The following is a 21,508-nucleotide window of genomic DNA, read 5'->3' on the forward strand; positions in this document are numbered from 1 at the left end:
CTTAATTACTGCAGCGGCTGGATGTCAACTTTGCAGTGTAGACAAGCCCTGAGTGTCTGGACACACAAAATCTCTTACACACTACTCTCAGTTTCGAATTCACCTCTAGAAAAGTGCCTCACCCTGTGATTACAGGCACAGTTCCCTTTCATATACACTAAAAGTGCTACAATAAAATAATTAGTAACAAAACATCCAAATTTGCTTCTACAGTATTTTGCAATATAAAAAAAATCATTCCTAACAATTACTCCAGAGTCTGTACACTAGTGATATTACATACAATCCACACATGACACTTCTCCCTCTCCCAGGAGTATCAGCAGAATTTGAACTCTTAGCCTTCAGATCCACATCACAAACAGCTTTCCCTTCAGGTACAGATATAGTTAAATTGGGGAAGAAGGGCAGAGAAAAATGAGAAAGATGCTGTCATCCTGTGTGTAGATTAGACCTGCCCATGACACACTTTGCTAGTGGGTTATGCAACTGTTTAGGAGACAGTGGTAGAATGTTGGATTACTAACAGTTCTTTGAGAGTACCACCTCTGCAAATTTACACTTCTGGCTTTGAATTTATGCCAGTTCCAAGCCAGAGGACCCAAAAGTGGGACCACAGAGGCCCTCAAAGAAGAGTCCTGGTTCTTATTCCTGGTTCTAGGAAAAAAATGGTTTAGTGCTTACAGACAGCAGAACTAGGGTGTAGTAACACCCCTTTGTGGGTCCTCTGTGGGGACTGAACCCAAGACCTCTGGATTTAAAAAGGTATGAGATTACTACTTGAGCCAAAGAATCAAAGTCTATTAACATGGTGGGAGAAAGTCACAAACTTCTCTGCGGACAAATAAAAAGGGGACAGTCACACAGTGGTAGCATGAAAGGGTGCATAGCAAAATGGAGGAGACTTTGGGCTGTTATATTAGAGACCCAGGGTCTATTCCCAGCCCTGCTGGAAGCAACTTTAACTGCTGAGTAATGACATCTGCAACATTAGTGAATGATAGTTACCTCCCCTAACATAACAGTGAGGCCTTGGATAAGGGCTGTAATTGGCACAGAAATATTAGCAGCAATCAATGCAAGGGCAGGGGGATTAGAACTCTCGATCTCCTGGCTTCCAGACCAGTGCACTTTGCCCCCAAGTTACAGGGTACTGGGTCTCATGAGAATCTCTCTCACTTTGTATCCTCAAAATCCTGTTACAGGAGGAGCTTATTGAGCTGTTGCAAGAGTTACTGCATCAGGGGCCACAAGCACATTGCTCATGATCTATTTGAGAGATCTGAAGGCATAGATAGCGTTTTTGTTACATGATTTTTTAAAAAGCACACATTTCACATGATTCATACTCTTACATGCCAAGAATCAAGTTCAGCCCTTCTTTCCCCAAAATACTGCTACTCATGCTCCAGGGCATGGCAAGAAGGAAGAATGAAAAACTCAGATGCTCTAGACTCCCCAAAAGATCTAGGGTAAACCCTTCTGATATCACTAGTATAATCTAGAACCAAAACCTATGATTTCTAGACCCGACTGCTAATGATTTGGGAGGTTTCAGAGTAACAGCCATGTTAGTCTGTATTCGCAAAAAGAAAAAGGAGTACTTGTGGCACCTTAGAGACTAACCAATTTATTTGAGCATGAGCTTTCGTGAGCTACAGCTCACTTCATCCGATGAAGTGAGCTGTAGCTCACGAAAGCTCATGCTCAAATAAATTGGTTAGTCTCTAAGGTGCCACAAGTACTCCTTTTTCTTTTTTTAATGATTTGGGAGTATCTTCTAACACCAAATACATTGCCCAAAACACTACTATTTTACTCATACTGACCAGATTTTCTTAAAATTGCCAAGAAGTCAAAACAAAAAAAATTAAAAATGAAGATATGGGAGAGGCAAAGAGAAAGTTTTCAATAAATAGGGCTTAAAAGAAGGAAAAATTAACACCAACTCAGATTTCTCAGAAAGTTCATTACTCAAAAGTCTGGCTCTAGTTACAAAAAGCCAGGGATGCCCAAGGCTTGCTGCACCAGTCAGCAATTTACAAAGCCAAAGTGTACAGAACAAATGCAACAAAGAGGTCACAGATATTACATGGAAAAATGCAACACTGGCTAACCCCAGACAGAGACCTAACTCAGCACAAAATGGAGTGCATTTCTTTGCAGGTTGATTCAGAAGATCAGGCAGGCTCAAAATACCCAGATCACGATTTGGTTGACTACTCATGAATAGAAACACCCCTGATTGTCTTGGGTTGCGTCTCTATGGACTCCAACAGAAACACAAGCAAGCAGTCTGCTTTTCACTCCAGATGTAATTTGTTTCATGAAATGGGGGAAGAAGAGGGCAGCTTCCCAGGCAATCCCGAGAACAAATTAGTCCCCCAAACCCAAGCAGTCTATGAGAAGCATCTATTGCCATCCCAGACACTGATACTCGACAAAATTCAGAATATGACATATTAGGTCATTCATCCCCTTGTCAAGATAGCAAAGGTGGCATTTTAGACAGAGGTAGTCTCATGACGACTCATTTTCTTTGGACAGATCAGTTTTGTTTGAACTAAATTTAAAATCAGTTCTCAAAAACAGAAACAAAGTTAACTGTAAAACTATATTCATCCTGCACGATTTATAGGGGGGGGGGAGATCTTCTCTCCTCCCAGGGGGTACCCAGATGTCTGATAGAGGGTTTCACCAAAACATTATGTAGTGTACAAATAAATGTAACTGCAATAACATCTTACCCTCAGTGCTAGTTTTACAATTGCTATTTTAAAATTGACACAGTCATGGATAAAGTCAAAGTCATCTTCTCAATTCTGCCATCTAACACAAAAAGATGAACCAAAAAACCAAAACAATCCCCACCCTCTGTCCAAAAAAGGAATAAACAGCTGAAGAAGATCCACAGCCTCTTCAGAAAGGCCAGGTCAAGTCCAAGTCCAAAAAATTATGTACAGCTGTTTCACCTTTGTCTACCCAGATGTAGCTTCCTAGAGAATGTACTAGTAAGACTGAATCATTAACTCACAACAGGTCTTAGTGAGAGGCCGACTCATATGAAAAACAAACAGTTGTATCTTTTTGTTAAAAGAAGACAATAGCTAATAAGCAGACAAAAAAAGCTGTTGATTTAAAAAGAAACCGCAGTGCATTTTGTTAAATACAGAACTAGAGCAGACAGAACTAAAAGCCAGATTATACTTATTTACATTGCAGGAAGCAGTATAGTGTCAGCCTGATTGTCCAAGGGTACAGATCAATCAGTCATATTGACTTTGATCCTGCACTGAGCTCCATTGAAATCAATGCCTCTCATGCATACCTACCTGTGAGAAGCTCCTTGCAGGATCAGGACCTTTGTGACTAAAATACTTCCAAGGACGCTATTCTGGTGATGCTTCAACAATGCTACCAGACAGATTTTTATTTTTACTTCTATATAACTGACCCTGTCAGCTACTCTCTCCACTGGATTGTTGTGTTGACAAAGTGTGTTAGTGAAGGCATAATTAATAAACCTAGTGAGGTAAGTAATCTACAATAGCTATATAAACATTTTTCAAGAATTGGAATAACTATTTTCAGGAACATACATTTTATTTTTGAAGGGGGGGGTACCTACCATTTTCACACACACAAAATAGCTAACTTGACATTACAAAACAAGTCTTCAGCAATAATTTATATTTTCCATTCATATTTAATATATAATTTACTTATAGAACATCCACAGATTTAAAGTGATTAAAGAGAATAGAAGTCTTACTAGTGCAGGCTACAGACAATGGCAACATCCAAAACAAGAAAATAACCAGGTGGTAGACAGGACATTCCAACATGGCTGGCTGTAACTCTTTTTAAATCAGTAAGTGAAAAGTCTTGCTCTTTCATTTGTCTCTAAAGAATCCTCAGGGAATATATTCCATCATTCTCTCTGGTGTCTCCTGCTGTGATAGGCTGGGTTCAAGTTTCTGCCATTGCTCTACAGCCATTTATTGCTTATTGAATGCCAAAGCCTTTAACTAGCAGTCAGATACCAGATAAATCACTTTTCTTGCCACCCTCCTCCATTTAGCTTTAGCAACTGCTTGATTCCTCCTGAAAATTGGGTTTCCACATCCCCAGCTCCACTGCTGGTTACTTGAAATGTGGAAACAAGATTTCTGGAGTTGAGCATAATGCTTTACAGCAAAGAGAGATGAAAAACATTTATCATTAGCACATCAATACTTTTAACCACCCACACTTAAGTCTGAACAACAAATCTAATTGAGACAACTTAGTGTTAAAATTAAGGAGGGGGGAGGGAAGAGAAAATCAGTAAGGACTGATTTAATGGAGGGAGTCCAAACAAGGGCCTGAGGGCCACACCTATTTGCACAAAATGAAGTTGACTGCAGCCACCATCATTAATACAGGTTTCAGAGTAACAGCCGTGTTAGTCTGTATCCGCAAAAAGAAAAGGAGGACTTGTGGCACCTTAGAGACTAAATGCATCCGATGAAGTGAGCTGTAGTTCACGAAAGCTTATGCTCAAATAAATTTGTTAGTCTAAGGTGCCACAAGTCCTCCTTTTCTTTTTTCATCATTAATACAAAATTCCAAAATGTGGTGCCTCATCTTGATTCAGATTGCCTTCCAACATCATGATGGAGCACCACAAACTATGAGCTTGTGGTCACCACAGGCCATGCTTCTATATTATAATTAATAGATCTCTGTAGAGCTAGAGGGTTGTGGGTTACATCTGGCCCATGGACTGCACTTTATCTTGGAGGGGGGAGGGAGACAACATTTTGTTGCCAACGGTTAGGAATTTTACCTTTTGAGGGAGTCTAAATGACGGTGATAAATTTGCAAGCATCCTTTGACACAGAGAAGACAGAGGGTAAAGAGATTCACACAATGAACACAACAGAACTTACAGGTTGAGGTAACTTTTTTCCTAGAGATGTTTGCTAAATAGATTAATGGGAAATGAATATAACTAATACAAAGGAATAAACTAACACCATAGTAATCCAGTGAACTGAACACATCTGATCAGTTATCAGAAGTTTGTGGCAGTCTATATCAACCATGAAACAGAATTTGAGGTTTAACCAATTGATCAGATTTCTTTCTGTAAGAGATGACTCTGAAGCCCCATCTACACTAGACAACAAATCATTACTGAAAAAAGTTCTTTAGGCGTTAGGCTTCATCTATACTGGCTGTTTAGGATCTATAATTCTCCACCAGTTGTAGGGGCTGTGGTGCAGTCAGGGGATGCATGCACTTTTACCTTCAAGGGAATAGAGAAATAATATTTTCTACCATTTGAAATACAGAAATTCAGATGGTCACTGGTTCCTTAAGCCAGCAATGTTATTTTGACACTTGTACAGACCTTGATATAGCAATACACATACCCACCCATCAGACAAATGCCATCTTTTCTCACTGCTAAAGATCAATGCAGATGGAAAGTTGGAGTACAATCTTATTTCTGTAAACCATTTTCATTCAATAGGTTTCAGAGTAGCAGCCGTGTTAGTCTGTATTTGCAAAAAGAAAAGGAGGGCTAGTGGCACCTTAGAGACTAACCAATTTATTTGAGCATGAGCTTTCGTGAGCTACAGCTCTCATCCGATGAAGTGAGCTGTAGCTCACGAAAGCTTATGCTCAAATAAATTGGTTAGTCTCTAAGGTGCCACTAGTACTCCTTTTCTTTTTTCATTCAATAGGATCCCAAACACATCACAAGATGTGGTTTTACAGTAAGCAGTTTGCCCAAAAACAAAAATGCAACCATTTCTGGGGTGGAAGACAGCAACCAGATAGGACATAATTACAAAGCAAAAATGTTCTGCGAAAGGGGTACTTTAATTAGGAGGTTAAGGCAAAACTATACTCTGATGAAGAGTCCTAGAAGACCATTAATGTACATACAAGACAGATTAAAAGAATCTTGCTCCTTTTTTTGTTTTTAAAAAGGTCTTTGGTCTAGTTACTTATATAGTCACAACTGTCATAGTATCTCAACACCTAACAACAGAGGTGCCTTTTCCAGAACTCCTTGAGCAGTGATCCATGTAGTTTAACTCAATTTACCAACTAGCACACCTACTTCAACTTCCAGGATTCAAACATGTGGTTCTAGGTGGTGAAGGGGCTTCATGAACCTTGATGTTTGGCTTGCTTACTAGGCCATCATCTCCAATTAGTGATGATAAATTTTTTTGTTGACCAAAATTGTAATACAACCATCTATGGAGAATTTTTATTAATTCTTATGAAACAATGCAGAACCAGAGGGAAGTTTCAAATGCCTTACGCATATACTACTGAAAAAGAAACTATTTTGAAAGTATACATAAAGAAAAAAAAAATCAATCACCCATTGCGCCTCTTTTCTCTGACCCCAGCTTCCCTGTACTACAGTGAAATACATGACCCCAAAAGTAAGAGTCGGAAGATACATCTTTAAATCAGCAAAGAGTACTAATATGCAAGAACCTTTACCTCTTGCAGACGCTGACAGAGTCCTGCGGAAGCTTTTCTATGTGCAAGTTGCTTTGAGAAGGTTATAAAATGAATGTATAGACCAGATCATTCCAGATTACACCATATACTTTCTCTCCCATCCCAAATATCTGACTTGTGAAGTTGAGAGAGACACTGTACTAAAAGCCTTCCAAAAATCATAAAAACCATTTGCAAGGTTCAGTATATCATTCTTTGGGATATTATGGAGAATCAAATGGGGGGAAGGGGAAGAAGGGCAGGGGGGAAGGAAGGGGAGATACTTCTTGCTTATTACCTATTCCACTAAAGGAAATAAGTAAAAGGTTTGTAGTGTACATCTCACTGTAACAGATAGATATCCAAGAGTATCTGTGTATCAGTCTCACTAGTTACAAACTATTTGGACTAAGGGTCATCCTCTCCTGTAAATGAGAACAGAATTTAAATTTGTCTCATGCATAGTTACACATACTAAAGTTTTAATGAGAACAGCAGTTTCCAGCTGATGTTGACACGGATGATTAGCGGATGATTGGCAGATGCTCAGCTTTGGAACCCTTAATTACACAAATTATGTTTTTCAAATACTGAAAAAACAAGTCATCCACTAGTTGACGCCCTTCCTTTCCAAAAGTGTTTGTTAAGGAAGCAACCTCAGGAATTCCACCTTCTTGAGCCCCTGAAGTCCTGTTGTGGTACTGTTGGTCTTCAAGGACTTGTCTTCATTGGGAAAAAAAAGGAGCCATGCACATGAACATGTTAAAATCCTAGTGTAATAAGGAAAGTCATAGTTTTAACACATTAGTTGGTTGATATAAACCCCAGGGGGAGCCTAGAGTTTACCTCAGGTTATATTTGTGCAGTTAATGTGTTAAAAATTACACTTTTTCCCTACAGCAGATATGGCCCAAGAGGAAAGGGTGCCACCCACAGAACATCTTCCATGCTTCCTTCTAGCTAGTATCTAGTGAAGAATATACATGGGAGACCTGAGAGGAGGTTGTACCACTCATCTACCAGCACTAGTGTAGGTTTCTAATGAACAGCAGTAGAGCAAGATACTTTGAAACCAATTTACCAACGTAAACTACTTTCAAATATATGCATTTAAAGAGAAATGCATACATAGAGAATTTAGATTGGGCGGGGTGGAAGAGAAAGAGGGATGAGGATGACATCTTCACATTGTTAACCACCTGAGAAATTAAATCTGATCATCAGGGTATAAGGTAAGTAGAGCTTTCACAATTTTTGGAAGACAGGTGAAGGAAAGACTTCCTACCCATCCACTCACACAATCAGATCTAAGGCCAGAGTCCTAAGGAGAAACAGAATAATGGAATAATTAATATCTTAGATGTTTGATAGCATGATCTTGTTTGAAACCTAATGCATAAATAAAATGTGTTTAAGTCACCAAAGTCCTACTGTTGGTACAGCATATTCACCTCAGTGGACATTAGTCAGCTATTAAAAAAACAGAAAAAAGAACAAGTGAAATGGCAAGTCCATGTCAAATATAATTCTACACAGAGTGCCAACCTAATACTCACTTCATCGGATGACGTGAGCTGTAGCTCACCAAAGCTTATGCTCAAATAAATTTGTTAGTCTCTAAGGCGCCACAAGTACTCCTTTTCTTTTTGCGAATACAAACTAACACGGCTGCTACTCTGAAACCTAATACTGTACCCACCATCACCAGATATATAATCTGTTACTCACTATCCGATGAAAATGAAAGATAAGAATTGCAGGGTGATATTTTATATTAAATGTAATAGGTGGTTCTTATGTGTATGTATATACTTGATACATAAACACATTTATGTGGTTCACAGTTCAGTCCAAAACATTATTTGCTGCAAACTTATTAAAACATGAAAGCTTTTGGTTTACTTCCTCCTCTAATTCTAGGAAGTGTCTTAAAGCCTGTCAGTCATGTGACTTTCTGCAATGACCTATAGATTTATCCATGTTAGTTTGTGACATGACTGTCTAGTGATGAAATTAGTCATTTTTATATTGAGACTGTATGAATAATCATTGGCAAGAGACCAAATGATGCAGATCATATTCTAGTCTCCATAAAGGCTTTGGAAGTCCTCAGTATTAACATATATTAGACAAGGAAATTGACTTCTGATGATGAAGCAGCATAGAAAGTGACAACTGCTAGTGCAGATGGGATGGCACTGTTTTCAACAGCATTCTGTAATGGTGCTGGATGTGGTTTAGTCCCATCTACATTAATGGGAAACCCATTTTCAATATTGGTTGAGGGAAAGCGGATGCTGATGACCATTGTCAGTAATAGATCAGTTTTCTGATGCAAATGTAACTAGGGTGTTCATGAAAATATTGGTGGCTCACATCATATTAAGACTGAAGTCAGCGAAAAGAGTAAATTAAAATAACCAGACATCACCCAATTATAATTTCTTTCTCAAAGCCCTTCCCAGATTTATTACTGAAAGCTAACTTCTACAGGCATTGTGAGTTCTGAGGAATTAATATCTGTCCCTGTCTTTTGGCTCCTTCTCCAAGTCAAGTCAGAGGCAATTTCAGTACTGCTGGTGACATCATAAGCAGTTCCCTCCTCCCTCCACAGATAAGCTACAATGTAGCCAATTACTTAAGCAGAGAAAGAATACAACAATTCACTCCTCCTCTCAATTATCCACACTAAACAGAGGGTTCACTGGAAATAGGGAGGGAAGGAAAAGTTACTCTGCACTCACCATAATTGATCTCTAATCAAAGACAATATTTGTGTGCACCAAATACATTCCTTCTTATATTTAAAATATCCTTGTTTGGAAGGGCTATAAGAACAGTGACCACAGCAGTCATTTTAATTGTGTGGTGTGAAGGTATCCATGCTAAACACCCACATTGTGAAATACTCCGGTCACACAAATTTCTGAAGCAAGTGGTTCTACCAAGTTTCTCAACAGTTAGCTCTATTAGGGAATGAAAAAATAAGATCAATTGATTTTCTTCTTGGGAAAATCAGTTTAGAATATACATTTCTAGACTTCCCTCCAGCATTCTATAGATTTATTCCTGTAGTTAACTGGTGCTAGACAGTTTTCACTCTGGTGAAAAAAAAGTAGCAGGGAACAGTACTGTACAGCCTTACTCATTAACAGGTATTTAAACGCAATAAGGTGGTCCTCTTAAAAGAGTTAATTTTAACCAGGAACGCTGGAAATTAAGACATAAAAATAATCTGCACAGTAGAAGTCCACGTAGTGATAGGGCTCAGCCCAATCATGAAGAAAAACAAAGCTCGGTGTGTAGGCTCCCACTTAATTCTCAACTCCTCCAACCCCATATCTGAGCTGCTAGAGATGCAGTGACACATACAGAGCACTCCCTCCATGGATGCCTCTGGTTAACTGGTGGGCTTCAGTGTCTCTCCCAGATGCAAGAATTGTATAATGAGGCAGTAACTTCAAGGGCTTGTCTATAAGGACTAAGTAGAACTGAAATTAGGTCTGAATTTAAAATGAATTAGTTATTTTGGTTCAAGTTTCCATGTAGACAAGCCCTAAGTCAGGGATGATCCTCGGAGCACCAACAAGAACACAAGACCCCAGGTGTCTATAGACTGCTGTTTTTCAGTCTGGAAGAGATAACGGATCCCTCATTAGTTGCCTCCAACTCCATCTAACAATTACTACAAAACCATCCTCTTCCAAGTGCAGAAAAAGCAAAGCTTTTCATGCTGAACTGAAGCTAAAGCCCCACATCAGCTGGAAAGATACATACACCCCCATCCCCAAAAGAAAAAAAAGATTCAAGGGATAATGCAGTGAAGCAACCTTCTCTGAACACTACCCAGAAACAGTGACAACGTCTCACTTGGGCCCGTGCAAGGAGAAGTTGCAAAGGAGAGAGAGACACAACTAGCGCATCTGTATCTAGAATTCTTGTTCAAAAACAAACTGTTTATCTTTTCTGTCCTTCTGCGTGTTTGTGGATAAATTATGACTACACACACACACACACACACACACTACTTTAAGCCTGTAGACCTGCAGTGATGCAAAATGTTAATTCTGTTGTCTTTAAATAAGGGAACAGCCAAGGCTTTCTCACTAATCAACAAGACTTATTATTAAGTAACTAAACAGATTTCTGGGTAGATTACTTCTTTTGTAGAAACAGCACAGGGGTGGGCAAACTACGGCCCAGGGGCCGCATCTGGCCCTTCAGATGTTTTAATCTGGCACTCGAGCTCCCACTGGGGAGCTGAGTCTGGGGCTTGTCCCGCTCCAGTGCTCCAGCTGGGGAGCAGTGCTGAGGGCCTGCCCCGCTCTGCGTGGCTCCTGGAAACAGTGGCATGTTCCCCCTCCAGCTCCTACGTGTAGGGGCAAGCAGGGGGCTCTGCACGCTGCCCCAAATGCCGTCCCCACAGCTCCCATTGGCCAGGAACAGTGGCCAATGGGAGCTGCAGGGGCAGAGCTTAACGGCTGAGGCAACACACAGAACTGCCTGGCTGTGCCTCTATGTAGGAGCCAGAGAGGGGACATGCCACTGCTTCCGGGAGCTGCTTGAGGTAAGCGTCGCCCAGAACCTGTACCCCTGCTGCCCGCCCCCCCCCCACCTGCTGCCCCAGCCCTGATCTCCCTCCCGCCCTCCGAACCACTCGGTCCCAGCCCGGAGCACCTTCCTGCCTCCCCAACCCATCATGCCCTGCCCCACCCCAGAGCCCTCACCCCCCTCACACCTCAACCTCCAATTTCATGAGCATTCATGGCCCGCCATACAATTTCCATACTCAGATGTGGCCCTTGGGCCAAAAGGTTTGCCCACCACTATAATAGCAACAGGAAAACACACAGTGGATGCTACAGATTCATTGATTTTGAGGCCAAAAGAAACCATTAAATCATCTAGTCTGACCTACACAGGCTACTGAATTTCAGTTACCCCAGTACTGAGCACCAAGCTTACGTATGATTAAAGCATACATTCAAGACAGACAAATTCAAATCAAGACTGGATACAAGATATGGTGCATGGACCACTTTCTTTGATAGTCTGTTCCAATTATTAATTGCCCTCATTGCTAAAAATGTGCACCTTATGTCTAATTTGAGCTTGTCAGGCTCTCACTTCCAGTCATTGTTTTGCCTTTCTCCTCTAGACCCTCCAAGAATTTGCGTTTCCTAAAACTATAAATGAACTTGCCATCTTATGAGGTAAATTCATTAAAATCTGTAAACAGGAAACAAATTATATTATTAATGATTACTAGAAAAATAATGAGCTAGTGGATCACAGGAAGTGCATGCATGCTGGCAGGATAAAGATTAGCTACCCATATCTTCATGAAATCATTTATTTAAAAAAAAAAAAAAAAAAGTAGTACTAGATGGAATTTTTGTTCCAAACAGTACTTTGCACTTCTATACTGTAACACCTGAAGTCTTTTATAGAGAAAAGTAGGTATCATTTTCCCCATTTTACAGACAAGTTAACCAAGGCATGGAGAGGTTTAAGCAGCTTGCCTAAGGTTATATAGCAATTCAGTGGCAAAGCCAGCAAGAGAACCCAAATTTCCAAGTTAACAGTCCTGTGCTAAACTAATCCATAAACTAGCCAGTTTTCATGATTATCCTTCATTTTTGACATCCTCTAGGATTGTAGTTTCTTTATTATAACGGAGAAGCAGGTCCTAAGGTCTATAGTCAGGTTGTCTAACACTCTCCATTAGAGAAAATTCCAGAGCCTTTGGGGAAGATGTGGGGGGGGGGGGGGCACCATGGGAGGAGGAGATGGTTTAACACCTTCATTGTTTGTAGCAGAGACAAAGAACATTTGGTAGAGTAAAAGCCCTAGCACCAGAGAAGAGAATTTTCTTTATCCCATGCTATTCCATTCAGGTTTAGTCAAGAAATAAACTTCTGAAAGTCACCGTTTCCTTTTTGTTGCTTGATATGATGGGGGTGGGAAGTTTACCAGAATGCCATAACAACTGAATTTTAACATTCTAATCTAAGACTGGGCCCACATAGCCACCAAAGCAGGGGCAGCAGCAAATAAACTGCTTACCTGGTTTCCAGTGCAGAGACAGCTTCTCCCGAGTGTGATGGGAGTAGAGAAAGGGCAAGGCCATGTTCCATCTGCCTCCCCTTCCCCTCCGCCCAGTCCATTTCCCCCTCCTGCCCCCAGAAGTCATGACATGGGGAAAGAGTTCCCTGCACCTCCTCAGAGGAGGTTGGCGGGGGTGGGGGGAGAAGAAAAAGACAGGCTGTGCTCCCCACCTCCAATTACCCCCTCGACCATTATATATATGGGCTGTTATACACACCAGATAACAGCTGTCTTCCACCGTCAGCTAGTTTGTCCTGCATTCCTGAAGGCTCTGTGTTCAAACCCTTCCAAAGATGCGTGATCAGGGTTGCAGGGGGCATTTTTTACAGTTGCACATGACATTTGTTCTTACTTTTTTCCTTTAGCCCATTTGAGACACCTGGGGCCTGATATGCAAAAGCATAGAGCTCTAATAACTGCAACTGAAGTCAATGGGAGCTGTGAGGCACAGCACATCGCGCAGTAAGGTAGTGTGGTCTGGAGCAACAAGCACAGAGATAGGAGTCATGAGTTCCTAAATTCTAATCTTGGCCCTGCTTTTGAGTCACTAAGTGGCCTCATGCAATCTCTGTCTCAGTTTCCCCATCAGAAAATTAGGGATAATACTCTTAACTCATACTGTTGATACTAATGTTTGTGATGCATTCAGATATAGCAATAAGTGCCCTAGCAAAGACCATGAAAAAATAAATAATTATGTATTCACTGCAGGCTCTGGATGGCATGCAGTAAATAAGGAAGGGACCACCAATTGAATGATGAGGATAAAAGTACTGAATAGCTACCTCATTCCCTGAGCATGGTTCACCCTATGCACTGAATGAGGCAGGGGTCCTGTGGAAAAACTGGTATGTGATCTTATAATTAAAGACTATATCACAACACATTTGCATGAGGGAGCAGAATTAAGGTCGTCCACACAACCTAAAATCTATCATTTCCCAGGTTTCAAGTGCTTGACTTTGAAACTAAGTAACATTCTTAACACAGGATTTTATTTTTTATATAGTCAATGTGGCATGGTGGAACAAACAAAGCTAGTGTTTCAGTGAGAATACATACAAATCGCAATGTGTTATCTGGTATCCCAGTTATGTTCTCCTCAGTACTGGTTTGTACAGTAACTCCTGTTAATATTAAGGAAGTTACAGATGCACATCAACAGAATGTAGTCTCAAATATTTAACACTATACTAAGGCAAAGTTAACTGCACTTTTGTCTCAGGAAGGTTACAGGATCAAGTCTCTAGGGAGGACATGCACTCATTTTCAATGTTGGTGAAGAGATGCAACATTTCTGGGGGAGGGTGGGATGTGTCACTGTTAGACTCCAGTTTAATGTCTTGTTTAAAAGGCAGATTAACTGACATTTGGACACTATTGGAAATAGACAAAGACAACAGGGTGCTGATTCAAAGGGATGAGAGCAACATTTCCTCACCCAATTTTCTAATATCTAATGCCGTGAGGGAGCTACTATATTACGCTTTCCACACTCCTCTTGCAAAACACTGAGATACCTCAAATATGAAAGGCATATAAAAAGCAAGTTTTGGGGTTCCCCCAACCAAGTCTAAAAGCAAATCTACTGTTTTCATAAAGGTAGGGGCAACACTGCTAATTTTGGCTTTGTGAACACAGAGAAAGTGTTTGGGCCTCTTTAGAAATATTAGTTACATCACACCAAGAATTCACAAATATCCAATATGCTTGTCACTATCACTGGGTTGGTTTTTATTTTGTTAATTAATGACCAACTCTCACCCCAGTAAGGACACTGCCCCCAAGAGTCCCCGCCACCAAACTCAAACAGCTTCACAATCACCATTTATTCAACCTTTATTACCTCCTAATAAAAGCACACTGAGATCCTTGTTTGAAAGATACTATACACATTCAAAATGTTTTCTGTCTTGCTTTTTTGTTATGGGACTTATATAATATGTTACGCTAATTATATGGGAATTATAGAAAGTTTGTACTAGAAGGTATCTATATTGAAAAGATTTCCAGGCATGAGTGTCCAGTATATGCCATATAAATACCCTACAGAATTTGTAACCCTCCTCACACAACAGTTATAAAAGCCCCAGCTATAACATCTTGTGAAATATTAGAAAAGCAAGCATATTGTTTCCCTCAGATGGATATGTTACATAAGCATTAAAAAAAGTATCCAACACCTGGGATAGGATCTCTTTATAAATATATTTTTTTAAAAGTGCTATAGTTATTTTGATTTATAAATTAGACAAAATGTGCTCATGCCCAAGTCTTTTAACATGCATAGGTGAAACAAGAATTATTCAATAATATGCCCCAAGTAAACAGATTCAGTATCCCTACAAATGTTTTCAGCACCACAAAACAAAACTACTATAATGTTCTCCACTGGATCTACACATAGGGAATGGTGATGTTTTCCAAGGGCAAGTTAAACACAAAAAACTGACACTGACCTACCCATGAAGTAAAATTAAACTGCGTTCGAAACAGCCACCCTGTTGTCTCAGCCTGACTTCTAAATTTCTCAAGAGGGAGTCACCGAGGACTCTTCCAGTTGCCTAGCAACTGCCTTGGGGACCTCACAACATGGACACCATTTCAGAATGCACAATGTGCCATAATTCAAACAACTTTAAGTTCTCAAATCTGGGCTCATCACATTTGTAGTATTTTAATTTTCACAACTAACAAGTCCCACTTACAATTTTCTGCTTCATTTTATTTTCTTTAGCACTGCTGAAAGATGCCATTAGCAGAAGTTCTTAAAATTTATCCACAAAACAGGTAGAGCACAATTAGTGCATTGAAAGCCCTCATACTGCCCTGCCCATTTACATGAATTCTAGCTTAGACGGGCTCCCTTGGGAGTTAGGTTTATGGAGTTTAAGGCCAAAATGGACTATTAGATCATCTAGTCTTCCCTCCTGTAAATATCACCAGCCATTAAATTTCATTCAGATACCCTTATACTGGACCCAATGATTTTAGTTTAACTAAAGTTTTTCAGTTCTCAGGAAACTAAGTTACCGTGTGCCACAGGCAGAGAACAGATGAGATCTAGGTATCACCAAAGCCTGAGGCCCCTGAAATGGCAGGGAACCGATTTGGAGAGATATGCCCAGATGATCCTCTGCACGATAGGGCATGGATCGCCTGCTACGGAAAAACAAAACAAAAATGCCAAGGCCTCTGCCAATCTGACCTAGGAGAAAATTCCTTCCTAACCCCGAATCATAGAAATCAGGGTTGGAAGGGACCCCAGAAGGTCATCTAGTCCAACCCCCTGCTCGAAGCAGGACCAATTCCCAGTTAAATCTGGGGATTGTTATGAGCAACCCATAACAGCCTGATATTTAAAGAAAGAGGATTCTCTATGCCATGCAAGAGCACTGGTCAACTCCATCAAGTGTCCAGTCTCTGCCTGTGTCCAATTTCTGATACTTCTGAGAAAGGCAAATAACCCCCAGAACACATCTGATTCCATGTGCCTGGGGAGGCATCCTTCCTCACTCCTGTAGGTGACTGGCTAAAGCCCTGGAGCATGAAATTTGATCTTAATGTAAAGCTGCAAGAGTTATGAGCTTGTTGCAATGTAGGCAGTCTTGTCCTTCCCACCACAGACCATGAAGGAAGGGATGAACTGGAAGATTCATAGATTCTAAGGCCAGAAGGGACCACTACAAACATTCACCTGAATTAAAAGCATATATCGTAAAATATCAGATCTCACTTTAAAGACTCCAGATGAAAAGCAGCTCAACTTCCACATCCACTCAATTCTTAGTCTATATCAGAGGTTCTCAAACTGTGGGTCAGGACCCCAAAGTGGGTCCCAACCCCATTTTTATGGGGTCACCAGTGCTGACTTAGGCTTGCTGAGACCCAGAGCTGAAACCCAAAACTTCAGCCCTTGATGGCAGGGATCAGGTTACAGCGCCCCCTCTCCCTCAGAGCAGTGGGGCTCAGGCTTTGGCCTCCCCTCACCTGGGGCAGTGGGGCTTGGGTGGGCTCCAACATCAATTCCGCACCCTCCAGGGTCGTGTAGTAATTTTGGTTGTCAGAAGGGGGTCACGGTGCAATGAAGTTTGAGAAGCCTGGTCTATATGATGAAATCAGCAAAGGTGCCAGTTGCTATGTATATGGTTGTCCACTGAGAAGTGATCTTAGACTATCAGCTCAGTTCATGTAGGACTCTGAGACATTAGATGATAACCATATTCAACTATTACCACGTTAGCTGGATTTGAACCAACTACTTTGAGGAGATGCCAAAATTAGATCAGTGGTAATCACCAGAGAACACCTGCAGATCACTAAAGGAAGTTGCAGAGAGCCACAAAATAGCTGCACTGAATTGTGATGTTTAGCAAATAATGCAGTACCTGTACATGATGTTGTTGCATTACACATTGATGTAACAACTTAACTCGGCAACATAAGCCTCTTTTCTTACTCTCCATTCTCAAATGCTAGGAAGGAGAGGGTTTTCCCCTCTCTTCCCATCCTACACCACCTGATAGCTACCAGCTACGAATAATCTCATGTGACTTGAGCATCACAAGTCGACTATCATATGCTAAGACATCCAGTCTTCCCAGTTCTCAATACATAACTCATTATATTACAGTCTATAATCCAAAGACCAAAATACAAGAGCTGGGTTCTATTCCTACCCCTGCCACAGACTTCTTGTGTGATCCTGGCAAGTCACTTAACTTCAGGGTTTCTCAATTTGCAAATGTTTGTGAAGTGCTTTGAGATTTACACATGAAGAATGGTATACTAGTATTATAAAATATCATTCAGGTATATTTAATTCCCTGTAGCCATATATATCATAACCTGTGATAACTAAACATTTGAGTCTTATGCTGGAGAGAAGATAGCAAGCGTGAACAATTTTTCCCCCCACCAAGCTGTCAGATTGATAACACTTAATACAGTCACTGCTTATACTGCAACATGCATGTAGTGTTGTAGCCGTGTTAGTCCCAGGATAGTGTATATTGTACTGCAACTTGGCTTGTCTGTATTCTTCCCGTCTTTCATGCCAAAAGGTGTCACTGTGGCACCACTTCCACAAGAAGTGCAGCAGGGACTCCCAAATTTATATTATGTACCATTTCTTAATACAAAGTCAGTCGCATGGACTGCTCATTCATGGTGACACAACACCCCTGTGTCAACTACAGCATTTGCTTACATGGAAAAGCAATATTCTAGAAGTATTTAGTGTTTTTCCATCTGCCTTTAACATACTAACTTGGGGGTGGGGGGTTCTCTCCTTTCCCATCTGTTATGTTCTTCTTTTTCTCCCTCCCCTGCATGCACTTCTCTGCCACTTGGCCCTCTTTTCCAACTGCATACACTTCCCAGTTTCCTGCCCCTCCTCTTCCCATGCACATGCTTCCCTGCCACTCTGAATCCTCTTCTCCCCCAGACACTTAACTCTTTTCTCCTACTGATGGCTGGTAACTCCAGTGTCATTGGTGTCTCTCTTGTCCCCAAGGGTAGCTCACTTCCTCTCTTCCTGTGCAGCAGTGGTCTCCAGTAGAGGCAGCAAAGCTGTCGTCTCACTTACAGCTGCGTTTATAGGCCTCACTGTCCTTCTTTGCATCTAACAGAGCCTAAACACCTGTAGAAGCAGCTGGAAACAAGAATTAACACCATGTGCACATTTAATCTTGGTCAATGGACCAGTTTGAGAACTTCTGACTTTGGAAATGGGAGTCTACTGTATGGAAGATAAAAATGGAAAGGGCAGGGGTAGCTAGAAAAACACAAGAGAAAGTAAAACCTAAGTGAATCACTTAGACTTTCATATGAGAGTCTAAAGGCCACAGACTTAGCATGCATATATGTATCTAGGTCTGATCTGATTAAAGAGGGGAAAAGAAAAACAAACAAAAAAAAAACACAAAAAGATAAACACTCTAATGAACAGTACCAGAGGGACTCACAACACAGACTACCTCAGTGGTTTTGGGCAAGTGACTTAGTCTCTATGCCTCAGTTTCTCCATATATATATATATATATATATATATAAAAAGGGATAATAATGCCTCAGGAGAACTTAATGTTTGACTTTGAAGATGTAACATATTAAGTACTAGCCTTCCAAATCCACCTCACCCTCCCCAGCAAACCTTTCCATAATTAATATAATTTAGAGCACTTATAAATAAGGAGGGTTCAGGGAAATATCCCCTTTAAAATTTACTGTATAAGGATCCCCCACACCTTCACTATTCATTATGTAAAGGATATGACCAATACAGACATCTAGGCAATAAGCCTATTTAAAAAAAAAATTTAAAGCAGCAGCTGTAGATCCATCTAGTCATTGCTGATCCATTATAGGTAGAAAAATCAATAGAGATCGCCTTGAGCAGCAAATTAAACTGAAAAACCCACCCTAAGGGGGAGGGTTTATAACCAGGAAGGGGAATCTTTGGCACGAATGTCTAAACTGCAGGCAAAAGCCTTGCCACCCTTTTGCCGGTTACACCTTTAGCAGCAGGAAGGACAGTCGAGTGAAACAAGGCGAGGGGAGGAGGGAAAAAAAAAAAAAAGAGGGGGGACTCTTATTCTGACATGAGATTCAGTCTGGCTGCCAGCCGGGTTAAGTGCCACGACTGGGGCTCAACCAAGACACACAAATATGTCCACTCGCCTCCCCCTCAGCGCACCTTCCCCACCCTGAAGACCACTCCCCAACCCTTTGGGAGCTTATACTACACTTCTCCCAAGATAGGAGGAGGGACAAAGCAGCCACCCCGTTACTAACCCCCCCCCAAGAGACCGCAAACTGAAACGCACCCCACTTCTCAAACCACGCCTCCCCCACCCCCACTCCCACGCAAAATATGCGCCCACCCTCTAACAGAAGAGGCAGATCTGAGTCGGACCATTTTAAAATCGCGCCGTTCAAGGCAGTGGGCTTTCCCCTGCATCCAACTCCACTCCAGGCTCTTTCCAAGCCGGGAGGGACAGTGTGTGAGCGTGTGATGGTGGAAGAGGAGGAGGAGGAGGAAGAGGAAGGAGGCAGGGTTGAAAGCCTGTAGTAACTTTCCGAAACAAATGCTTTAAAGGCTTTTTAAAAAGCCCCACAAAACCCCAAACCATGATTTGCACCCAAACCAACCGCATTTTAAGACTCTCTTCCTGCCTGGAATTTTGGACCGAATCATACAGTAGAAACTTTTCAGGCACCCTGGAATTGCAACTCCCTAGTTTCTCTTTTATGGCCCCCACAAGCAAAGGTACAAAAGTGTTTCCTTTCCAAAAGTATAAATTAAAAAAAAAATCCAAGGCAGAAATAGTTAAATTTTAGCAGTCGGACAAGACTTTGCACTTTCCTCAGGTTAACGAGGGCTGGCTTTAGCCCCTTTATATTTGGGGAACGCTCTCTCCAGTTCCCTAAAAGCAAAAGGAGGGGCATCCATACCAATTTCCTTTTACAAATAACTTCTATTCCCTCCTTCCCCCAAAATAACCCCAATAAGAACTTTGAATCGGTGAACTTACAGTCAGAGGCACTACCCCGTAGCTCCCCACAGATCCTCACGATATAGATCCTTTTCTAGGATTAAATTACTAGTACCCCGAGGTTTTTGTGCAGCCGGGGATCCCTCACTAATCCTCTCCGCGGCTGCTCCCCTTGCCAAATAATGCGCTTCTTACACATGGAGTCGCGGCGTCACTCCTCAGAGCATGCGCACCGAGGCCAGCACACTTTAGCCCATTACTAGCTACCCCCCAAACACAAGGGAGCTCTTAATTAGCTCCAGCCATGCAGCTGGAGGCTCTTGCTGGGTGCCGGGACATATAGAGCAGCTGGGGGTGGAGCGGGTCGAGTTTCCGGGCAATGGTGGGCCAGGTCTGTGACCTGGGGCACCATTGGCAGAAGGGGTCAATGCACATGGCACAAGAACAGGGATTGGCTGGGGATTTGTGAGACGCCAAGGGAGGGGTCGAGATGGGTTTTAAGGAGTTGCTGCCTGCAGCAGGGGAGCGATTTCTCCTTTTGCTACGTATGCCTTTGGGCCACGTGGATAAGTAGCCCAGAGGAAGAGGAGGGTGCTGCTGGTAGTGGATTCAATAATGCTACTAGCCGGCCAGCCCTGGCAGGAGCTCCACGTGTTGGGGGTGAGTATTACAGTGGAGCGGTTGCATCCGTTCTGGTTACTAGTCTAATAACCAGGCGAGGTTTGCAGCCCGATTCCCTTTCCAGTGCGACTGCAGTTCGGGGCTTACTCCTAAATCCTGGGCGGTCGTGGCGCTGCTCAGGGTTTGGTGTGCGAAGGTTCACTGCTACCTCCTCTCCTGTTGAGGCAGTATGGTCTAGAACCCCAGCCACCCTGTGGCTTTTTAGGCCCCAGCACCTTACTGTCATGATGTGAGATTCTAGCTACAATCTATTGCAGGAGTCTCAAACTCAAATGACCGTGAGGACTAGTACATTGGCCCGACAACGGCACCACTGACCCCCTGCACTGCCCCACCCCCACTCCACCCCTTCCTTGAGGCCCTGCCTCTTCCCTGCCCCCATTCCAACCCCTTCCCTGAAATCTCAACCCCAACTCTGCCCCCTCCCTGCCCCCAGGGGGTGTGAGGTGCAGCAGGGGGTTGGGGTGCAGGAAGGGTGCAGGGTGTGGCAGGGGGTTGGGGTGCAGGGTGTGGCAGGAGGTTCAGGGCAAGGGGTTGGGCTTCAGGAGGGGTGTGAGATGCAGCAGGGGCTCAGGGCAGGGGGTCAGGGTGTAGGAGGGGTGTGGGATGTGGTGCAGGGCTCAGGTTGGGGTGCAGGAGGGGTGCGGTGGGAGCTTAGGGGAGAGGGTTGGGGTGTGGGGTGCAGCAGGGGGTTCAGCTGCAGGAAGGGTTCA

At 42.2% G+C, this 21,508-nt stretch overlaps 1 protein-coding gene across 3 annotated transcripts in view; it reads right to left on the reverse strand.

Annotated features, from left to right (window-relative positions):
• The window catches only part of GATAD2A (GATA zinc finger domain containing 2A), a 90,920-nt gene extending 70,435 nt beyond the window's left edge, over nucleotides 1–20,485 (reverse strand). The window contains exon 1 of one of the 3 annotated variants that reach the window (XM_084614697.1): nucleotides 20,154–20,485. The gene's annotated coding sequence lies outside the window, so the exon portion shown is untranslated. The remainder of the gene's footprint in view (nucleotides 1–20,153) is intronic. The other 2 variants (XM_084614699.1, XM_084614698.1) reach the window with 2 other exon arrangements.
• Between the last annotated feature and the right edge of the window lie 1,023 nt (nucleotides 20,486–21,508).

Source organism: Lepidochelys olivacea, assembly GCF_965140295.1.
Source record: "Lepidochelys olivacea isolate rLepOli2 genome assembly, chromosome: 25".
NCBI classification, from domain to species: domain Eukaryota; kingdom Metazoa; phylum Chordata; order Testudines; family Cheloniidae; genus Lepidochelys; species Lepidochelys olivacea.